Source organism: Moschus berezovskii, chromosome 2 (assembly GCF_049115385.1).
Source record: "Moschus berezovskii isolate FMDL1 chromosome 2, NW_MosBer_1.0, whole genome shotgun sequence".
In the NCBI taxonomy this organism is placed as follows: domain Eukaryota; kingdom Metazoa; phylum Chordata; class Mammalia; order Artiodactyla; family Moschidae; genus Moschus; species Moschus berezovskii.
The window spans coordinates 112904114-112924623 of NC_142461.1; the positions used below are offsets into that span (position 1 = coordinate 112904114).

The 20510-nt window shown below is 41.0% G+C and overlaps 1 long non-coding RNA gene across 1 annotated transcript in view; it reads left to right on the plus strand.

The window, feature by feature from the left end:
• The window catches only part of LOC148778587 (uncharacterized), a 134086-nt gene that overhangs the window by 87162 nt on the left and 26414 nt on the right, over positions 1–20510 (plus strand). Inside the window, exon 2 of the long non-coding RNA XR_016038841.1 lies at positions 4865–4930. This is a non-coding gene — a long non-coding RNA (uncharacterized LOC148778587). The remainder of the gene's footprint in view (positions 1–4864; positions 4931–20510) is intronic.

The window sequence follows — 20510 nt, forward strand, 5'->3', positions numbered from 1 at the left end:
TCCTACCTCTTCTTTCTTTCTGCCTCTTTTTTATGCTTTAAAGGAGCTGAGATTAAATTAAGTTCATCCAGATAATCCAAGGTAATCTTCCATCTCCAGGTCCTTAACTGTAATCATCAGCAGAGTCCCTTTTACCATGGAAGGTAAAATGTTCATAGGCACCAGGCACTAGAATGTGGACTTCTTTAATAAGGGGAACCCTTATTCTGTTATTTTTTTTTTTAGATTGGATGTGGGGTCAGTGGAGAGCATTGAACTCAAGTTTCTGACTTCAACTGCCCGGTAGAATGCAGATTTAGGAGAAGATGATGAGTTTGATTTTGAACATGCTGACTCTAAGGTGCCCCTAGAAAATCAAAATGGAATATCTAGTAAATAGTTGGATGCACCAGTGAAAAGGCGGAGAAAAAACCGAGGCAGAAGATATAGATTAGAAAGCTGCTAATGTATACTGAGCCCTCAGTGAATGTTTAGATTAGGAGGAGAAGAGAGCTGAGAACAGAATGCTGGGACCAATATATTGTAGTTGTGCCAGAGGAAGAAGGACTCACAAAAGGAACTGAAGGAAAACCTAGGTGGTCTCCCATCATGAGGTCTGGGATGTTTGTAGCTTCTTTCCCCTTTTCTCTTTACCTGGGCTACTTTCTCCTCATTTCCTAATTTCTTGCCTATTCCTAGTATCTGCTGCCCAGAACTAGCTTGTATATTGTGCTCTCCTGTCATCATGAATCTTTCAGCTTCAGATCCCATTACTAAGCTGCCTATTGGTTGTTTGTTTTTTGTTCTGTTTCCGTTCAAGGTGAAAAAAAAAGTGGGGGAGGGGGGGAGCCTTCTAAAGAGAATCAAATTGACCCAGCTTATCATTTTGAGTCACGCTTTGGCACAGGTCACTAGATGAAATTTGGATTGGTTGTCCTGAGATTGGGTGCCCCCCTTCATCCAATCAGCTGCTTCTCTATTTCAGGAACGAAAAATGAATTCAATCTGACTGTTCAGCAAATCATTTTGTTCCACAGAGGCTTTGGGGGAAGAAGGTTAACTCTATCTCCATCGTATTTGCTAGATTTAGGATTATGATGTCAAAAATGGGCATCACCCCTTGCTGCTAGCCTCATGTAGCTCTAATGCTGTCTGTATGCAGGGGTCATTTTGTAGAAAGTTAATTTGGAGTCCTAATCACAGGAATAAAATCCAGGCAGAGAAACCTCAAATCAAATATAGTCATTTTCCTTTACTGACTAATCTCGTTTCTACATTGCCTTGGTATGTTTATAAATATTATCCAAATTGAGAATTTGTTATTCAGACTCATGGGCCTTTCAACCACTCAGCATTCAAACATCCTGAAGGCGCTCAGCATCCATACACATATGTGAGTGATGCCTGATGATCTCAGCTATGCTCTGACACTCTTATCACAATGAACATGAAGCATTTCTCCTTGTGGTGAGAGACCCTTTCGGGCAGGGTTGGAGCTTTCATCTGTAGTGTTTAGAGGAGCCAAAAAGGCACGACTATTATTATTTGGTGCTCTTCCTGAATATCAGGAGAAAGAGAATTTATATTGCCAATGCAAACAAAGTACTGTAAAGCCTTCAAATTCCTTTTAGTCTTCATTATGCTCGGATAGTAGTCTTTCACAAAACCTCAATTTACTGAACCTAAGTATGATGGATGGACTACGGGAAAGGTGGGGCATCTACAAGGTCAAATGAGCTTTTCTAAAACTAAATTCCTATGATGTCAAGCTGAGAGAAAATGTTTCCTTGTGTGGGGTTCATGTGAGGCTATCTTAGGTTGTTGTTGGTGGTGGTGGTTTAGTTGCTAAGTCATGTCCAACTCTTGTGACCTCATGGACTGCAGCCTGCCAGGCTTTTCTGACCATGGGATTCTCCAGGCAAGAATACTGGAGTGGGTTGCTGTTTCCTTCTCCAGGGGATCTTTCTGACCCTGGAATCGAACCCGGGTTTCCTGTATTGCAGACAGATTCTTTACCAACTGAGCTATGAGGATTGGTGGTAGCCTGGGAAAATGGTGATCTGCTGTTTGCCTCTGTGTCCTGCTGCAGAGGTTCAGGCCAACACATAAAGAGTAACCCCTGCTCGTAGTTCCTGCTGAGGGACAGACTGGAAATGGGAAGGGACAGTGTTCTTCACACCAGCATGGACACTTCCATCCATTTATCCAGTTGTCTCTTGCGAGGTCACTTTCTAATTGTGACAGAAGTTTGTCCCTCCACGCTCGACTGGCCAAGGTCAAGCCTACTAGGGTTTAATCAAGTGTGCCTACAAGTGACTTATTGGTCACAGTTAATGTGGTGGATGAAGTCTGCTAGACAGTAAATTGCTTGAGCAGCTCTTCTCTGTGGAACTGACCTACCTGAGAGCAGAATAAGCAGGAAACCTGAGCAGAAGTAGGGAAGTCTGAGCTGTGGAAAGGGCTGTAGAGATGATCTAAACTGCTCACTAAGAGTTGCTACCCTGAGGTGAACTGAAAGGACATGTGGATATATAATTTCAAATAGCTAGAGTCAGTAAGAACAGTCCAGCCAAGCTGGTATTAAAGCAGAAGTTATGTGATGGTATTTTTTATTATGTAAAGAAGCCCAGGGAAAATTGAAGGCAAATATTGTTAAATGAATGAGATAGAGGCAGTCTCCAAAATAACTGAAGGGCAACTTTTCAATAGCTACTCTTTCCAGCTGGGCACACAGGTAATTTTCCTTTGGATTTCTGAATCAGAAGATCTGAAGAATAATTAAATTCTTATGCAGAACAGGGAAATCATATAGTTTCTTTCATCGTTCTTCCTTTCCCACCTTATCCTTCCCACCTACTCTCTCTCCAGATCTGAAAGAATCATATAGTTGGCCTCAAAAGATTACTCATGTTCTTTGAACCTACCAGACTTTTTACACTTCTGTAACTTGGTACATCTTATTTCCTAAAACTGAGATAGCTTTCCTGTTCTCTATCTTAAAAACTCCAACAAATTTTCAAGGGTTAGCTGACGTTTGTTTTCTTTTAAAAGTCTTCTGGAACTCCCCAGATTGGATAAGTTGCCACTTTATTATACTTCCACATATCTTTGTGCTTGTGATATACTTATAAAATTATGTTATAATCATATATTGGAGTAATCCTCTGAAATATGATCAGTTCAATTAAAATTAGTAACATAAAACAGTGGCTTAAAGAACATGGAAGTTTATTTCTCTGTCATGTTAAGAAAGACTAGGCAGATGCAATCTAGAGCTGGTATGGCAGCTTTAAAATGTCATCATGAATCCAACGTCCTGTGTATCTTCTTTGCTATGAAAGTGAAGTTGCTCAGTCATGTCTGACTCTTTGTGACCCAATGGACTGTAGCCCTCCAGTCTCTTCCATCCATGGGATTTTCCAGGCAAGAATACTGGAGTGGGTTGCCATTTCCTTCTCCAGGGGATCTTCCTACCCCAGGGATTGAACTCAGGTCTCCTGCATTGCAGGCAGACTCTTTACCATCTGAGCCACCAGGGAATCCCTCTTCTTTGGCATACTCAGCTCATAGCTCACATTTTCATTTCACATACAAAATGGCTGCTCATGGCGCAGTCATAACATCCATGTTCCAAGGAGCAGAAAGGGGGAAGAAAAAAGATAGCATATCTCTCCTTTTTTAAGAAGACTTTCTAGAAATATCATAGAACAATTTTAGTAGTATATAATTTGGCCAGAACTCAGTCACATGGCCATATCCAGCTGCACAAAACTCAGGAAAAATATATATGGCAGCATTGTATCAGAATAAAAATAGTATTAGAAGAGGTGAGAAAAGGAAGGGTATTGAGAGGCAGCTTACGATCACATTATCAGATACATTTTTTATTTCTGATCATTCATGCCGCGCCACCTTCCTTTGCTGATCGAAGCTGAGCAAACTATGGCTTTAGGAAGCAAACAGAACCCAAGTGAAAACAAAGGTGTATAATGGGTTTAAGATTTATGGTCATAGTTCAGGTGTGCAGAAATGTAACTTTCTTCATTTGCTGAACTTGACTTGCGCATAAGCCCCTATTTCCATTTACTGCTGGAAAAATAATTCTTATCAATTAAGGGTAATGTCACTTCTGTTTTAAAATCGATTCTCTTTGGGTAGATATTCAGCCAAATGCAGGGTTTTGACATTTTCTTTTTCCTGCCTTCTCACCAGGAAGTGGTCTGGTTGCCAGAGTCTTTCCATAGTCTGGTTCTCTTGGGACCTCCAGTACTTAGGTATACACCTAACTCGTTACATTAGGTGTCTGTCCTCTTCACGACCCAGGAGCTTCTCAGGGTCTGGAACCTTGCCCTAGTTGTTTTGCTTTCTCTGGCGCCTATTGTGAAGGTTGACATATAGGCAAAATGAAAAAAAGTGTGGCCAGTGAATTTATAAGTGTACTTTAAATGCATCATGTAATTAATTCAAATGGATCATAATAATCTGAAAAGCCTGTAAAATTAAAAGTCTTCTCTCAAGCCCATAGCACTTGGCTTACAGCTTTCTTTTGGCACCAATAACACTCAGTTCTCAGTTATAGTGGCTGTGTGCTTGCCTCACCCTTCAGCAGTGTCCACTCCCTGAGGAATGTTCCTGACCTGTGTAACCCTCAGAGGTCTTGCAGAAAGCTGTGGACATAGTAGGCCTTCAGCCAGTGGAAATGAGCCACTAAACGAATAGGGATTGGCACTTTACAATTTACCACTGATAAATGACTCCTACCCAGAAATAAATAAGCCTAGATTTTATCAGAGCTATTTAGAACAATATCGGTAAAGATAAGTTGATATTATGCTTTTAACAAGACAATTTTTTTTGTAAGAAAAAAAATGTTTTTGTTTTTCAGAAATCCTCCACCTACTTTACTTCATCCAGAAAAATGGTGTGAAGAATTCAACCACTTCATTTCACAGTGAGTACTTCTTCCACGAAAAATTGTTCATCCAGCAAGGCCTTGGACAGTGATTGGAGAAATCCAAGCTGTGGAATTGATTTGGCACTAGATGTTGTTGTGCCTTCTAGTGCATCATGACACAGAATTTGTTCTCGTAAATGATAGACGGTGCCTCTGCAGATTTGAAGAATACGGAATTCCATTTGACTTTTGGTTATAATCAGTCCTCCTGATCATATGTGTCACATTTATCTGACTACTCTGTCCTGGGGGAAATATTGCTAAAGGGTCTTGTTTAATAAGAGAGGGGACTCCATATAAACATCTGACACCCACACGTGGGCCGGAGAGGAGACAGAAGGTGGCAGCCTTCAGTAGAGATTTTGCAGCTTGGAATTTAGGCTTTGCTTTAGGATCTGTGGTCTAGGAGGAGCAGGGCTCCAGCTTCCAAGATGATTGAGGGGCAAAGTGAGATCTTGGGCCTGAGGCACCAAGGTGAGAAGCCCCGGTCAGGGCTCAGAGTGTGGAGAACAAGATGAAAACCCAACTGACGGGTAATGTACCTGGTGGGAACTCTGTTACCAGGAACTAGGCAGTAGTGCATGGGACTAAGACAGGAGCAGAAGCAACAGCAGCACCAATAGGGTGGGGACTGAGTGCTGTCCCCTGACAGAGAAACCACACTAGTCCTGAATCTGGGGAAGGTGCTCAGTGTTGGAGGGGTCTACGTAAAGGGGCTTGGTGAACTGTGGGGGCAGGACTCTAGACAAGGTGATTATAAGCTATAGAGGTGCCGTCAGCACCTAGTGTATCAAACAGGGGGATCAAGGGTCATGGAAGGAGAAAAGACATGACCAAAATAGCTGATAAACAAGAAGAAGGAAAGGGTCAACACAAATTTCTCTAACTTATGCCTATGTGCAGACTTAGCTTCCACAAAGACTGTGCAAGGAAGCAAACTGGATCTCTTGATAGCCTTCCTCAAGCACAGTACAATCCCTTGTTCACAATTCCAAAACCCAAAGAGCTCTGAAAAATGGAAGTTGTTTTTGTATTTGAGTCATTTAGCTGCAAGCCCTGACCTTATGTGAACTGATTTGGTGGCAACACATGACCTAAACTGAAGTGAGGCTATTTATAGCCATTATTTGTCCTACTCAGTGTGAATATTCATGTGAATTGCTGCAGATATATTAATGTGTTTGATTACAGTGTGCTGCCCCAGATCCTGCTGGGGATGTTATATAACATACAGTAAATGCACTGATTTACTTTTCTAAAATTTGTTAAAATTCTGCATTCTAAGACATCTTTGGCCCCAAGGGTTTTGTATAAAGAGCTGTGAACCTGTATTTCATTTTCATTTCAAATACAGCATAATTCAAGGTCCCTGAAATTGTTTGTCCAGTCAATCCCTCCTAACTTTTTGCTATCATCCTCAGAAGGGAGGAGGGGTAGAGAACTCCAAGAATTCCACAACTCTAAGGAAGGCTGTGTTGGAAGATGACCATGAAATTCAGGGCTGGGGATGGGGGACATTTTCTTGTCCCTCTGGTCCCCACTCTGATGTTTTTGCAGTGACTGCAGAATGCAAAAGCAGCCGCAAGTCAAGGGTGGTGATAGGGGGCAGTGCTGAGAGGAACAACAGATAGAGCAGGAGGAGTGACGCTCTCGGAGGAACAGAGGAAGAGCCACTTCCTGATGTTTGGAAGCCAAATGAGGAGTGAGGAGGCGGAAGGCCCTGGAAAGCCACAGACACCCTGGTGGCTGGAAACACATTTCAGGTGACCCCAGAGAAAGAAATCCAGGGGTTAAGGTTCTCGTGATTTTGCTGGCAAAAGCTGACTCCAGAGTTTTCCTTTTCATTCCATTGCTTCACACAGATGCCCTTGACTGACCTTCTCGAAGCTGTTGACCTAGAAAACCACATCAGTTCAGTTCAGTTCAGTTCAGTCGCTCGGTCGTGACCGACTCTTTGGGACCCCATGAATCACAGCACGCCAGGCCTCCCTGTCCATCACCAAATCCCGGAGTTCACTCATACTCATTTCCATCGGGTCGGTGATGCCATCCAGCCATCTCATTCTCTGTCGTCCCTGTCTCCTCCCGCCCCCAATCCTTCCCAGCATCAGACTCTTTTCCAGTGAGTCAACTCGTCGCATGAGGTGGCCAAAGTATTGGAGTTTCAGCTTTAGCATCAGTCCTTCCAATGAACATCCAGGATTGATCTCCTTTAGAATGGACTGGTTGGATCTCCTTGCAGTCCAAAGGACTCTCAAGAGTCTTCTCCAGCACCACAGTTCAAAAGCATCAATTCTTTGGCGATCAGCTTTCTTCACAGTCCAACTCTCACATCACATACTCACAAATACACTTTCCTATACCAAACACTAAATGCCTCTAAAATGTGACTTGACTTATTCACCAAAGTTTTGGCTTCAAGAGTATGTTTGTGTTCTTAAAGTAAGCACAGTATTGCATGGATAGATGTGAGAATTAAGGTACGTAATTGATAATAGGATTGTGGCTTTCAGGATTAAATATAGTCTAGAAATCCCCCTCTACTATTGATTTTTCTTTGTGGCAAATCCCATTATAGTCCCATTTGAATCTGGTTAAGTTTTCCCCAACTCTGAAAATTCTATATGTGCTCATTCTGAGTTGCTTTAGACTTAGCAAAATGTTGGTACTACAATGGAGGACTCAACACAGAAAACAATCCCTTTAGTATGCATAAGTCAGCTACAGAGCAAAAGTATCTTATTGAAATGGCAGAGGAGAGAGAGTCTGAAAAGGTTCTAATGAACCAGTGAAGGTAAAGAGAAATTAAGTGATTGTGTGCTTTATTACTAATTTAAGATATGGAAAAATGTCATCAGTATTCTCTTTATTTAATGACTTATCCTTACTGATTTTATTAGTGAAAATATTATATGCTGTAGGTGTTCGTAGATTCTTTCCTGACCTCAGTCTCTCAATTCTATTTTCCCTATGATGTCTGAGGTTCTTTAACCATAAATTTTCTTTTATAAAATTTTTAGGAATATTGCTGTCAAGATTAGGAACTAATTATTGTATTTTATATCTTTAGGTAGAAAACTATTTACTATTCCAAAATATTACCCTTTGGTTATTAGGAACCAGCCTACCAAATATGATTTTAATTTTCTATTTCATTCTATTTATTCAAATCTCTAATTAAATTTAAACAAAGATACTCCCTGGGTTAGAAATGTTTATTTAAAGAGAGAGCCTTGGTTTACTTTTATACTTACCTTACTCATCTTGGGAAGGAAAAGGGAAAACTATGAAGGATTAAGACCTTCAGATCATAAACTTTTCGTTATTGCTGAAACTGTGGTGGGAAGAGGGTTATCTGGTAAATTTTTTTAGCCTGAATTATCCAGATAATTTCTTCAATTCGCATTGTGGATGGAGCCTCGGTGCCTTGATTTAAAGTAAACTGAACTAGTTCTTTCTAAAGAATAAATAGGACTAGAAATTTTTTAAACAGTTTTAAAACCTTTAATACCTGGTTCTCATGTAACTGCTGAGTTATATCAGCGTCAATTCAATAATTTAAGTCTCTCTTGGTCCATGATTGTCACCATTCACCAAAGGACCTCATGGTTTCTCATTGTTGCTGCAGGGATCTGAAGGAATTGGTCAGGCTGCAGCCCAGTGATCACAGCTTTGTAGACAGGGGACTCTGTGTGTGTATGTGTGTGTGTGTGAGAGAGAGAGAGAGAGCACGGGCAATAAGTGCTGGGGTGGGAGCAGAGGCAGGCTATAAGTGCCAGGAAGTAGTTTAGTGTTTTTAGATGTGTTTCCAGCATTCTTCTTAATTTGGAGACAGTAGAAGAGATTTTAAATTCTGAAATCCTATTAGCAAACCTATTTTGAGGGTTAAAAAAAAGAAAGGAAACATCAGCCTGTTTGGTTTTGAACCTTTGGTCGTTAGTGATAATTGACTCATTTATATGTGTTAGTTAAGCATTTGTCAAAGCATGACTCCTGACAGCTTAGTTATGATAAATTAAACATGATGCTCACATAAATTCTGCACTGCTTTTTATCCAGATGCTAGGACCCTGCCTGATGTTTTTTGTCACCTTTGTAATGTGTGGTTGGCTTTGTAGCGATTTCATTATCAGCCCTTTACCCTTTGGCTAAAGCTATTTGCATAACAAGGTTATCTGGTTGAAGTCCCAGACAGATCTCTATTTTGTCTGGAAGCTCCATTCAGAAGTAGCCTTTTGATAAGATGACAATAATTTTCCTTTACCAGGTTCTCTTTGGTTCTAAAGGACATCACTTCTCTTTTTAGTTCAAACCAATGTCAGGTCTTTGGACTAATCTAAAAAAATTCTTTACCAACCTTTGGTCAAAAGGTATCTGTGAGCTGTGCTTTTTCATTTTGCCTCTGAAACTTTTGGGGTTTTATTAGAAATTAGATTTAGGACTTCATCATCAATGGCTTTTGAGCTGATTAGTGAGACAATAAAGATGAATTTCTCTTAGTCAAGGGCAAATCCACCAAGAGTACTATGACTATTCAGCTTCAGACTCGTTGATGACTTGAACCACATGATTGCCCACACACAAACCTCTTTCCAGGGCTGGCTGGCTTGAGTAGCTAAGCATGCAGGTGTGTCTATTTCCCAGAGTGAGCATCATGGTCATGGCTGCCATGTAGTCATGAAATGTTGAGGCAACCTTTCCTATCCCTGCAAATGACATTCAAATGGCTATAAGCAGTTGCACTGAATGTTAACAAGGTGAGATCGCTCTGGGCTACAAAACCACTAAAACAAATGGGCGTTTGCATAAATTTATTCCTTAAAAATTGAAACTCAGACCTGGAACATCTGCTTTTCTTTAGGCCTGAATGTTTGTAAAGGTAATAATTTTGGAATGGTTAATTTCTTGACATTGATTGTACTCCCTTCAAGGCAACAATTCTCAGCCCTTCGCCATTCTCCATTTTGCATTTCAAGGCAGCTTAATTCCACATGGCTTTATAGTATCAGTGAACAGCACTCTTGGAATGATAAATATCCTAACTCAGAGACTGATAAGGTTTCACAAATATTCTTGGCTTTTTAAGTCCTGATGGATTCTCAGGTGGCTATGCACAGGGTTAATACCGCCTGAGTAGAAGGATACAATAACCTTTATTTATATTACTTCACGAATTGGTAATTTTAATTAAAATGAGCAGTGGTATCTCTGGTGACAGACTCTTTCCATTTTAGATTTATTTAGCCAATGATTAGCATTATGGTTTCTTGAATTAATTAGCATCTCTTGAGCTATAGGGAATTAGTGAATTAATAAAAACTGATGGAGAAGTTAAAAAAAAATTCTAATTTAAAAAACTCCCAATTCTCCTGTCCTCTCTAAACATATTGATCAATATATTTATAAATGCAACCCAACTTCTTTCTCATTTTGAAAAACTGAGATTTTTTTCCCCCTTCATGAGAAGAATAAAGCTGTGTGTTTCAAGGTTATACTCCCTGAAGAGCATCTAATTTAGATTACCTAATAGATCATCTAAAAACACCAAGGGCCTGATTCAATCTCACTTATACTCTACCTGTAAACTCAGCTGATAAAATCTGCTTTTCTCATCATATAAACCTTAGTGCGGCTTGAAGTTTGAAACACAGTGTAGTATCTGCACATACCTGAAATATACTGTTGTCCTGGGAACTGTGGCAATGAGTTCAGCCTAATCCAAAATAAGCAAATGGCATGGTAAAGTAGGTGCCCCAGACTCTTATCAGCATATTCTGTTTATTTCCCAACAAATGCATTTAGAACTTGTAAGAGAACAAGTCTGTAGCATGTGTCATAGATTTCATATAAGTGCTTGTGGCACATTATGTTAAGTGACTTTTATTTTAATTTTTTTAATTAATTTTTTTGGAGTATAGTTTCTTTGTCATGTTGTATTAGTTTCTGCTGTACAGCAAAGTGATTCAGTTATATATATATATATATATATATAGCAGCAGCAGCAGCAGCAGTGTATATATATCATTTTCAGTTTCCGAATTCATCCCACCCCTTACCTTCTCTCTTGTTTTCTACATTTGTGACTCTATTTCTGCTTTGCGAATAAGTTCATCTGTACTATTTTTTCTAGATCCATATATCAGCGATACTATGCAATATTTGTCTTTCTCTTTCTGACTTACTTCACTCTATATGACAATCTCTAGGTCTATACATGTTGCTGCAAATGGCATTATTTCATTCCTTTTTATGGCTGAGTATTTATGTATGTATATATAAATATACACACACACGCTACATCTCTTTCATCCGTTCCCCTGCTGATGGATATTTAGGTTGTTTCCATGTCCTGGCTATTGTAAACAGTGCCACAGTGAACATCCAGGTACGTGCATCCTTTCAAATTATGGTTTTCATAAGATATATGTCCAGGTGTGGGATTGCTGGATCATATGATAGCTCTATTTTTAGTTTCTTAGGGAACCTCCATACTATTCTCCATAGTGATTATACTAATTTACATTCCCACCAACAGTGTAAGAGGATTCCCTTTTGTCCACGCTGTCTCCAGTATTTATTGTTTGTAGATTTTTTTGATGTTAGATGACTTTTAGATAAGGTTAGTCTGAATGTACCATCTATACCATTTATTCAAAAAAAGAAAACACATGCTTGAGTTTCATAATGTACATCAAAAAGAATCTGCAGTTGAAATAGACAAGTGATAGTCAGCGGTGAGCTGCGTGCATGGGCTAGGGGTGGAGAGATGGTGGCATGGCTCACACATCTGTCCATGTCCTATCATTCTCAGCCCTTACCCGAGTGCAGCTGGGCTCATCATCAAGAAGAGGCAGCCATGGGAGAGCAGTGTGTGCTATCCAGCAGTGTCACTTAATAGCTCTGTAACCCTGGGGAAAGTATTTAACCTCTCTGATCATTGGTATTCAGTTGTCAAATTGGGGCTGAGAATACCTGTCTCAGAGGGTTCCTGTAAGGATTACATTATATAATGTATATGTAGAACCTGGCAGATAATTATAATAATAACTAACATATGTAACTCTCACTCTTGCCAGGCTCTCTTCCCTACACGTCATCAGTTCAGTCAGTCGCGTCCAACTCTTTGCGACTTCATGGACTGCCGCACGCCAGGCCTCCCATTGCCAACTCCCGGAGTTTACTCAAACTCATGTCCATTGAGTTGGTGATGCCATTCAGCCATTGCATCCTCTGTCGTCCCCTTCTCTCCTGCCTTCAATCCTTCCCACCATCAGTGTCTTATCCAATGAGTCAGTTCTACACTTCAAGTGGCCAAAGTATTGGAGTTTCAGCTTCAGCATCAGTTCTTCCAATGAATATTCAGGACTGATTTCCTTTAGGATGGACTGGTTGGATTTCCTTGAAGTCCAAGGGACTCTCAAGAGTCTTCTCCAACACCACAGTTCAAAAGCATCAATTCTTCGGCGCTCAGCTTTCTTCACAGTCCAACTCTCACATCCATACATGACTACTGGAAAAACCATAGCGTTGACTAGATGGACCTTTGTGGTAAAATAATGTCTCTGCTTTTTAATATGTTGTCTAGGTTGGTCATAACTTTTCTTCCAAGGAGCAAGCATCTTTTAATTTCATGACTGCAGTCACCATCTGCAGTGATTCTGGAGCCCAAAAAAATAAAGTCTCTCACTGTTTCCATTGTTTCCCCATCTATTTGCCAAGAAGTGATGGGACCAGATGCTGTGATCTTAGTTTTCTGAATGTTGAGCTTTAAGCCAACTTTTTCACTCTCCTATTTCACTTTCATTGAGAGAATCTTAAGTTTTTCTTCATTTTCTGCCATAAGGATGGTGTCATCTACATATCTGAGGTTATTGATATTTCTCCCAGCAATCTTGATTCCAGCTTGTGCTTCCTCCAGCCCAGCGTTTCTCATGATGTACTTGGCATATAAGTTAAATAAGCAAGGTGACAATATACAGCTTTGACATACTTCTTTCTCTATTTGGAACCAGTCTGTTGTTCCATGTCCAGTTCTAACTGTTGCTTCCTAACCTGTATATAGATTTCTCAAGAGGCAGGTCAGGTGGTCTGATATTCCCATCTCATTAAGAATTTTCCAGAATTTGTTGTAGCCCACACAAAGGCTTTGGCATAGTCAATAAAACAGATGTTGATATTTTTCTGGAACTCTCTTACTTTTTCGATGATCCAACAGATGGTGGTAATTTGATCTCTGGTTCCTAAATCCAGCCTGAACATCTGGAAGTTCACAGCTCACATACTGTTGAAGCCTGGCTTGGAGAATTTTGAGCATTACTTTGCTAGCATGTGAGATGAATGCAATTGTGCAGTAGTTTGAGCATTCTTTGGCATTGCCTTTCTTTGGGATTGGAATGAAAACTGACATTTTCCAGTCTATGGCCACTGCTGACTCTTCCAAATTTGCTGGCATATTGAATGCAGCACTTTCACAGCATCAACTTTTAGGGTTTGAAATAGTTCAACTGGAATTCCATCACCTCCATCAGCTTTGTTCATAGTGATGCTTCCTAAGGCCCACCTGGCTTCATATTCCAGGATGTTTGGCTCTAGGTCAGTGATCACACCATCGTGATTATCTGGGTCATGAAGATCTTTTTTGTATAGTTCTTCTGTGTATTCTTGCCACCTCTTCTTAATGTCTTCTGCTTCTGTTAGGTCCATATCTTTTCTGTCCTTTATTGAGCCCATCTTTGCATGAAATGTTCCCTTGGTGTCTCTAACTTTCTTGAAGAGATCTCTAGACTTTCCCATTCTATTGTTTTCCTCTATTTCTTTGCATTGATCACTGAGGAAAGCTTCTTATCTCTCTTTGCTATTCTTTGGAACTCTGCATTCAATGGGTATATCTTTCCTTTTCTCCTTTGCCTTTTGCTTCTCTTCTATTCACAGCTATTTGTAAGACCTCCTCAAACAACCATTTTGTTTTTTTGCATTTCTTTTTCTTGGGGATGGTCTTGATTACTGCCTTCTGTACAATGTCATGAACCTCCATCCATAGTTCTTCAGGCACTCTATCAGATCTAATCCCTTGAATCTATTTGTCACTTCCACTATATAGTCATAAGGGATTTGATTCAGACTTAAATTGAAGAAAGTAGGGAAAACCACTAGATCATTCAGATATAACCTACACATCATATACTTTGCTTAATCCTCACAGTCCTATAAAGTAGTTCTAATATTATCCCTATTTAATAGAAAGTGAGGTCAAAAGAGGCCATGTCCCAAGACCACAGCTGTTAAGGAGTGGAGCTGGGATTTCAACTCCAAGAAGACTTGCTTCACATGCATTTGTGCCCAGCCAACAGTGGCTATTATTTTTATGTTTCGTAATTGGCCATATCACAGTTCTGAAACTGCCTTTTGAAAGTGTCACTGGCTCCCTCCTTTTCCCTGCCACTGTGGGATGTGTGGTTGATTCTGTTCTTTCCACAAGACTTTCAGGATCAAGTAATTCCTGGCCAAGAAACAAAAGTAGAACTGTCCAATCCCCCAGTGGATTCTAATAGGAAAACTGGTCTTAAAATCAGGTACAACTCTAAGAGGAGACAGTGGAGAAGAACCAAGCTGGGTCTGTATTCACTTGCATACATTTCTTACCACATCAAGATGAAAACATCACCAGTATTTGGAGAGTTGGACATTTTGTGAGAGGGGGGAGGGATATTATTTTTCTTTTTGTTTCTTTGCCTCTGTACTAGTAGGTTAAGTAATAAATGTGTGAAACTTCTAGTTTAGGGAAAAAGTATCAATGACCTCCTCATTTTTGACACCTCTGAAATCTGTTGTCCAGCTTCTGTTTATTTAGACTTCAGCTCACCGACTTCCACAGCTCAGGACACACACACACAAACACTCCTCAGCTCTCTTCTCAAGGGTGCAGCCCCTTTAAGTGCAGCCTGAGGGAACCAGCCCTAGCAGAAGTCACAGTGCTTGAAGAACAGACAACCCTAGCTCCCCCCACATCCCAGGGTATACCTTGTACAGGCTGAGCACTTCTGTCTCTGCTGCAGCCAGCCATGTGTTTCTACATAAGTAGGGATCAGTGGGACAGGAAATTGTTGCCAGGACCCTGGGAGGCAGAACCCACAGTGCATGGCACCTATCTATGAAGTGAAGTGAAAGTTGCTCCATCATGTCTGACTCTTTGCCACCCCATGAACTATACAGTCCTTGGAATTCTCTAGGACTGAATACTGGAATGGGTAGACTTTCCCTTCTCCAGGGGATCTTCCCAACCCAGGGATCGAAGCCAGGTCTCCTGCATTGCAGGCAAATTCTTTACCAGCTGAGCCTCAAGGGAAGCCCAAGAATACTGGATTGGGTAGCCTACCCCTTCTCCAGCAGATCTTCCCAACCTAGGAATCAAACCAGGGTCTCCAGCATTGCAGGCAGATTCTTTACCAACTGAGCTATCAGGAAAGCCATGGGAGGAGACAAATGCTACAGAGAGGGCAAAGTTAAACATGATGCCACTGTTTTCAGCGTGAGGAAGGGTCTTTTTAGAGAATATATGTTAGAAAGATTAAGAGCATAGGGTCTGAAATAAGGTTGTAGTCTAGCACTGCCACCAAGATTTTTCACCTTGAATAGGTTACTTAACCTCTCTGAGCCTCAGTTTCCTTACCTGTAAAATGGGAGTTCTAGTTAGTACTTAACCACTTGAGATTAAGTCTGCTGTGAAAGAAAATCCCAAATAACAGTGGCTTAAATAAGGTAGATTTTTATTTCTTTTCACATAAAGTAAGCTGGGAGTTAAAACTTGCATGTACTGCTGGTCTGGCAGAGCATGTGGCACACACCCAGACTCTTGCCCTTGTGCTGCCCATTAAGTGTTGTTTCCATTCCCAAGGCACCTCATGGACCAAGATGGCTGCTGTAGCGCCAACATTTATGGGCAGATGGAAGGAGATAAAAATGAAAGTTTCCTTTCTTGAAGAAGACTTTCTGGCAAATCCATACAATATATTGTTAACTGCAATTTATCATGTAGCCACATCTAGCTACAAAGGAAGATAAGAAATGCAGTCCTTGAACAGGGCAGCCACAGGCTCAGGTCGGTACCAGGGTGCTATCCTTATGGCACATGAAGAGCATGTAGACAGGTAGTAATCCACAATCATGTTCTTTATAGAGTGTTGAAAGAAGTGAGGTACAGACTGAAAGATCAGCAAATGTAAGTGGTCACGATGAATTTTGTAACTTACAACAATGATGCCAAGAGATGACGGAGTCAGGAAGTAGATCCAGGGGGTGGATTTTGAGGAAAGCCAATCATGACCCCACCAAGGCTGACCTGTGGGCTGGGAGACATGAGATTGTAAGGATAAGATGGGAACATGGAGTGGCCTGGTTGACACCCTTCCTGGGTCTTCTCCCAAGGGCTGTGATGGTCTTCCAGTTTGATGCTAAGCCCCAGATTCTTGCCTGCTTACTCCTCCATTCTCAAGCCACTATAGTTTCCATTGTGAAGTTTCTACAGACTGTGGTGAAAAAAACATATCTGGGTTGGGATCAGTAAGAATTTTAATTAAAATGGAAATGAAACCTCATGTCATCGTACTACATTCTTCCAGCCTACTGATAATTTCTGGCAGGGTTAAAAATAGCAGACATCACCCTTTGAGGGTGATGAGGAAAGGGCTGGTTTTTGTTGTTGTTGTTTTTAAAGTAGATTCAAAATTTATAACAGTGATTTTAAATACAGTAAGTCATCATAGATCCTTTTGCTCTTTCATCTCCTTCTAGGTATGTGTGTGACTTCTGGTGACCCCTCAGTATTTTTATTTGAAACTTGATCAAGTGTGTGATATAGGTATCATTCTGGGTTAATGAGTGGGGGGAAATATCCCATAATTGATTTTTTATGTGAAGGACTGTTGATTGGCTCTTTGAAAGAAGAATTTTATTTAAAGGGCTCTATATTTTAGTGAATATTGAGAATTCTTGCTTTCAGTGGAGGCCCAAAACTTAAACTCTTAGACTCAGGCGGTCTTCCTCACACAGGTACAGAAAACCTGGCCTTGATCATCCCATGATATGAGTTAAATTGTGCCCCTAAAATTTCATATGTTGAAGTCCCAACCCTCCATATCTCAGAATGTGACCTTATTTGGAAATAGGGACATTGCACCTGTAATTAGTTGAGATGAAATCATACTAGAGTAGGGTGGATGCCTAATTTGATGTAACTAGTGAAATTCCCTGGTGGCTCAGATGGTAAAGAATCTGCCTGCAATGTGGGAGACCTGGGTTCCATCCCAGGGTCAGGAAGATCCCCTGGAGGAGGGCATGGCAACCCACTCCAGTATTCTTGCCTGGAGAATTCCATGGACAGAGGAGCCTGGTGGGCTACAATCCGTGGGTCACAAAGAGTGACCTTTGTAAAAAGGGGGAATTTGGTTACAGACACACCCAGAGAGAATGCCATGTGAAGATTAGAGCTATGCTGCCACAAGCCAAGGAACCACCAGAAGCTACAAAAGAGGCTTGAGTAGATCCTTCTCTAGCACCTTCAGAGGCAGCATGTCTCTACCTATCTTAAATCTTGATCTCAGACTTCTAGGCTCCAGAACTGTGAGAGAATAAATATCAGTTTGTGGTACTTTGTTACAGCAGCCCTAGGAAACCATTATAGCCCATGACTTGGTGGTTGAAAGTCAAGTGAAAGTGTTAGTCACTCAGTCGTCTCCAACTCTTTGTGACCCCATGGACTGTAGCTCACCAGACTCCTCTGTCCATGGAATTCTCCAGGCAAGAATACTGGAATGGGTTGCCATGCCCTCCTCCAGGGTGTCTTCCCAACCCAGGGATGGAACCCAGGTCTCCTGCATTGCAGGCAGATTCTTTACCATCTGAGCCACCAGGGAAGCTTGGCTTTGTGGTTACATGTCTTCAAGTCATTTGATCTCTCCAGGCCTCTGCTTCCTAAGTTGTGAGTGAGGATAGCAATGTCTACCCATCTACCAGTGAGGATAATATAAAATCCTTTAGTACACACAACCTTAGCACAACCTCAAGTATTAGATTACACCACAGAGTCATAGTGGATTTTCTTCCTTTACTTTCCTTCCTCCCTTTTTTCCCTTTTCTTTTTTTGCTTTGTTTTTTTAAAATGTCTCAAATGTTAACGGTTTGTGTTAAATTCTTCCCAAGCCTATTGACCAATAGTAAAAGAGGGATGCTTTTGTACTTGTCAGTGATTTGCTGGCCTTTATTGAGAACTTCAAGAACAAAATATACTTTTTGCTCTAAGATTTCATGGTCACATGTGCTTCTCTGAGAAGAACAACTTACAATAGAAAGAGATGACCAATTGGTGTCATCTTGCATCCCAGCACTAACCACCAGATCACCTTTCTATAATGCTGTGTTAGAAGGATTCAGAGGCCACATCCAGGATAGAGGATCATGATCACTTAGTGATACTTGCTGTGAACCTGAACTGGGTAACTTGTACCACTGTAGATCTTTTTAATTATGACCAGGGTCTCTGCTATGTGAAGACCTTTGTTCTTGCAAAACACATTCCACCAAGGAAAGCAAAGAAAGTTTACCCTCAACAAAATAAGATGTAGTGTAAAAGATACTTGAGAGTTAAAATAAAATTCAGTTCAGTTCAGTTCAGTCGATCATTCGTGTCCAATTCTATGCAACCCCATGAATCATAGCACGCCAGGCCTCCCTGTCCATCACCAACTCCCGGAGTTCACTCAAACTCATGTCCATCGAGTTGGTGATGCCATCCAGCCATCTCATTCTCTGTCGTCCCCTTCTCCTCCCACCCCCATCCCTCCCAGCATCAGAGTTTTTTCCAGTGAGTCAACTCATCGCATGAGGTGGCCAAAGTATTGGAGTTTCAGCTTTAGCATCAGTCCTTCAAATGAACACCCAAGATTGATCTCCTTTAGGATGGACTGGCTGGATCTCCTTGCAGTCCAAGGGACTCTCAAGAGTCTTCTCCAGCACCACAGTTCAAAAGCATCAATTCTTCGGTGATCAGCTTTCTTCACAGTCCAACTCTCACATCCATACACGACCACTGGAAAAACCATAGCCTTGACTAGACGGCCCTTTGTTGGCAAAGTAATGTCTCTGCTTTTTAATACACTATCCAGGTTGGTAATAACCTTCCTTCCAAGGAGTAAGAGTCTTTTAATTTCATGGTTGCAATCAGCATCCGCAGTGGTTTTGGAGCCCAAAAAAATAAAGTCTGATACTGTTTCCACTGTTTTTCCATCTATTTCCCATGAAGTGATGGGAAAAGATGCCATGATCTTTGTTTTCTGAATGTTGAGCTTCAAGCCAACCTCTTCACTCTCCTCTTTCACTTTCATCAAGAGGCTTTTGAGTTCCTCTTCACTTTCTGCCATAAGGGTAGTGTCATCTGCATATCTTAGGTTATTGATATTTCTCCCGGCAATCTTGATTCCAGCTTGTGCTTCTTCCAGCCCAGCGTTCCTCATGATGTACTCTGCATATAAGTTAAATAAGCAGGGTGACAATATACAGCCTTGACGTACTCCTTTTCCTATTTGGAACCAGTCTGTTGTTCCATGTCCAGTTCTAACTGTTGCTTCCTGACCTGCATACATGTTTCTCAAGAGACAGGTCAGGTGGTCTGGTATTCCCATCTCTTTCAGAATGTTCCACAGTTTGTTGTGATCCACACAGTCAAAGGCTTTGGCATAGTCAATGAAGCAGAAATAGATGTTTTTCTGGAACTCTCTTGCTTTCTCCATGATCCAGCGGATGTTGGCGATTTGATCTCTGGTGTCTCTGCCTTTTCTAAAACCTGCTTGAACATCTGGAAGTTCATGGTTCACATATTGCTGAAGCCTGGCTTGGAGAATTTTGAAAATGACTTTATTAGATGAGTACAATTGTGCGGTAGTTTGAGCATTCTTTGGCATTCCCTTTCTTTGGGATTGGAATGAGGACTGACCTTTTGCAGTCCTGTGGCCACTGCTGAGTTTTCTAAATTTGCTGGCATATTGAGTGCAGCACTTTCACAGCATCATCTTCCAGGATTTGAAATAGCTGAACTGGAATTCCATCACCTTCACTAGCTTTGTTCGTAGTGATGCTTTCTAAGGCCCACTTGACTTCACATTCCAAGATGTCTGGCTCTAGATCAGTGATCACACCTTCGTGATTATATTGGTTGTGAGGATCTTTTGTACAGTTCTTCTGTGTATTCTTGCCACCTCTTCTTAATATCTTCTGCTTCTGTTAGGTCCATGCCATTTCTGTCCTTTATCGAGCCCATCTTTGCATGAAATGTTCCCTTGGTGTCCTAATTTTCTTGAAGAGATCTCTTGTCTTTCCTATCTGTTGTTTTCCTCTATTTCTTTTCATTGATTGCTGAGGAAGGCTTTCTTATCTCTCCGTGTTATTCTTTGGAACTCTGTATTCAGATGCTTATATCTTTCCTTTTCTCCTTTGCTTTTTGCTTTTCTTCTTTTCACAGCTATTTGTAAGGCCTCCTCAGACAGCCATTTTGCTTTTTTGCATTTCTTTTCCATAGGGATGGTCT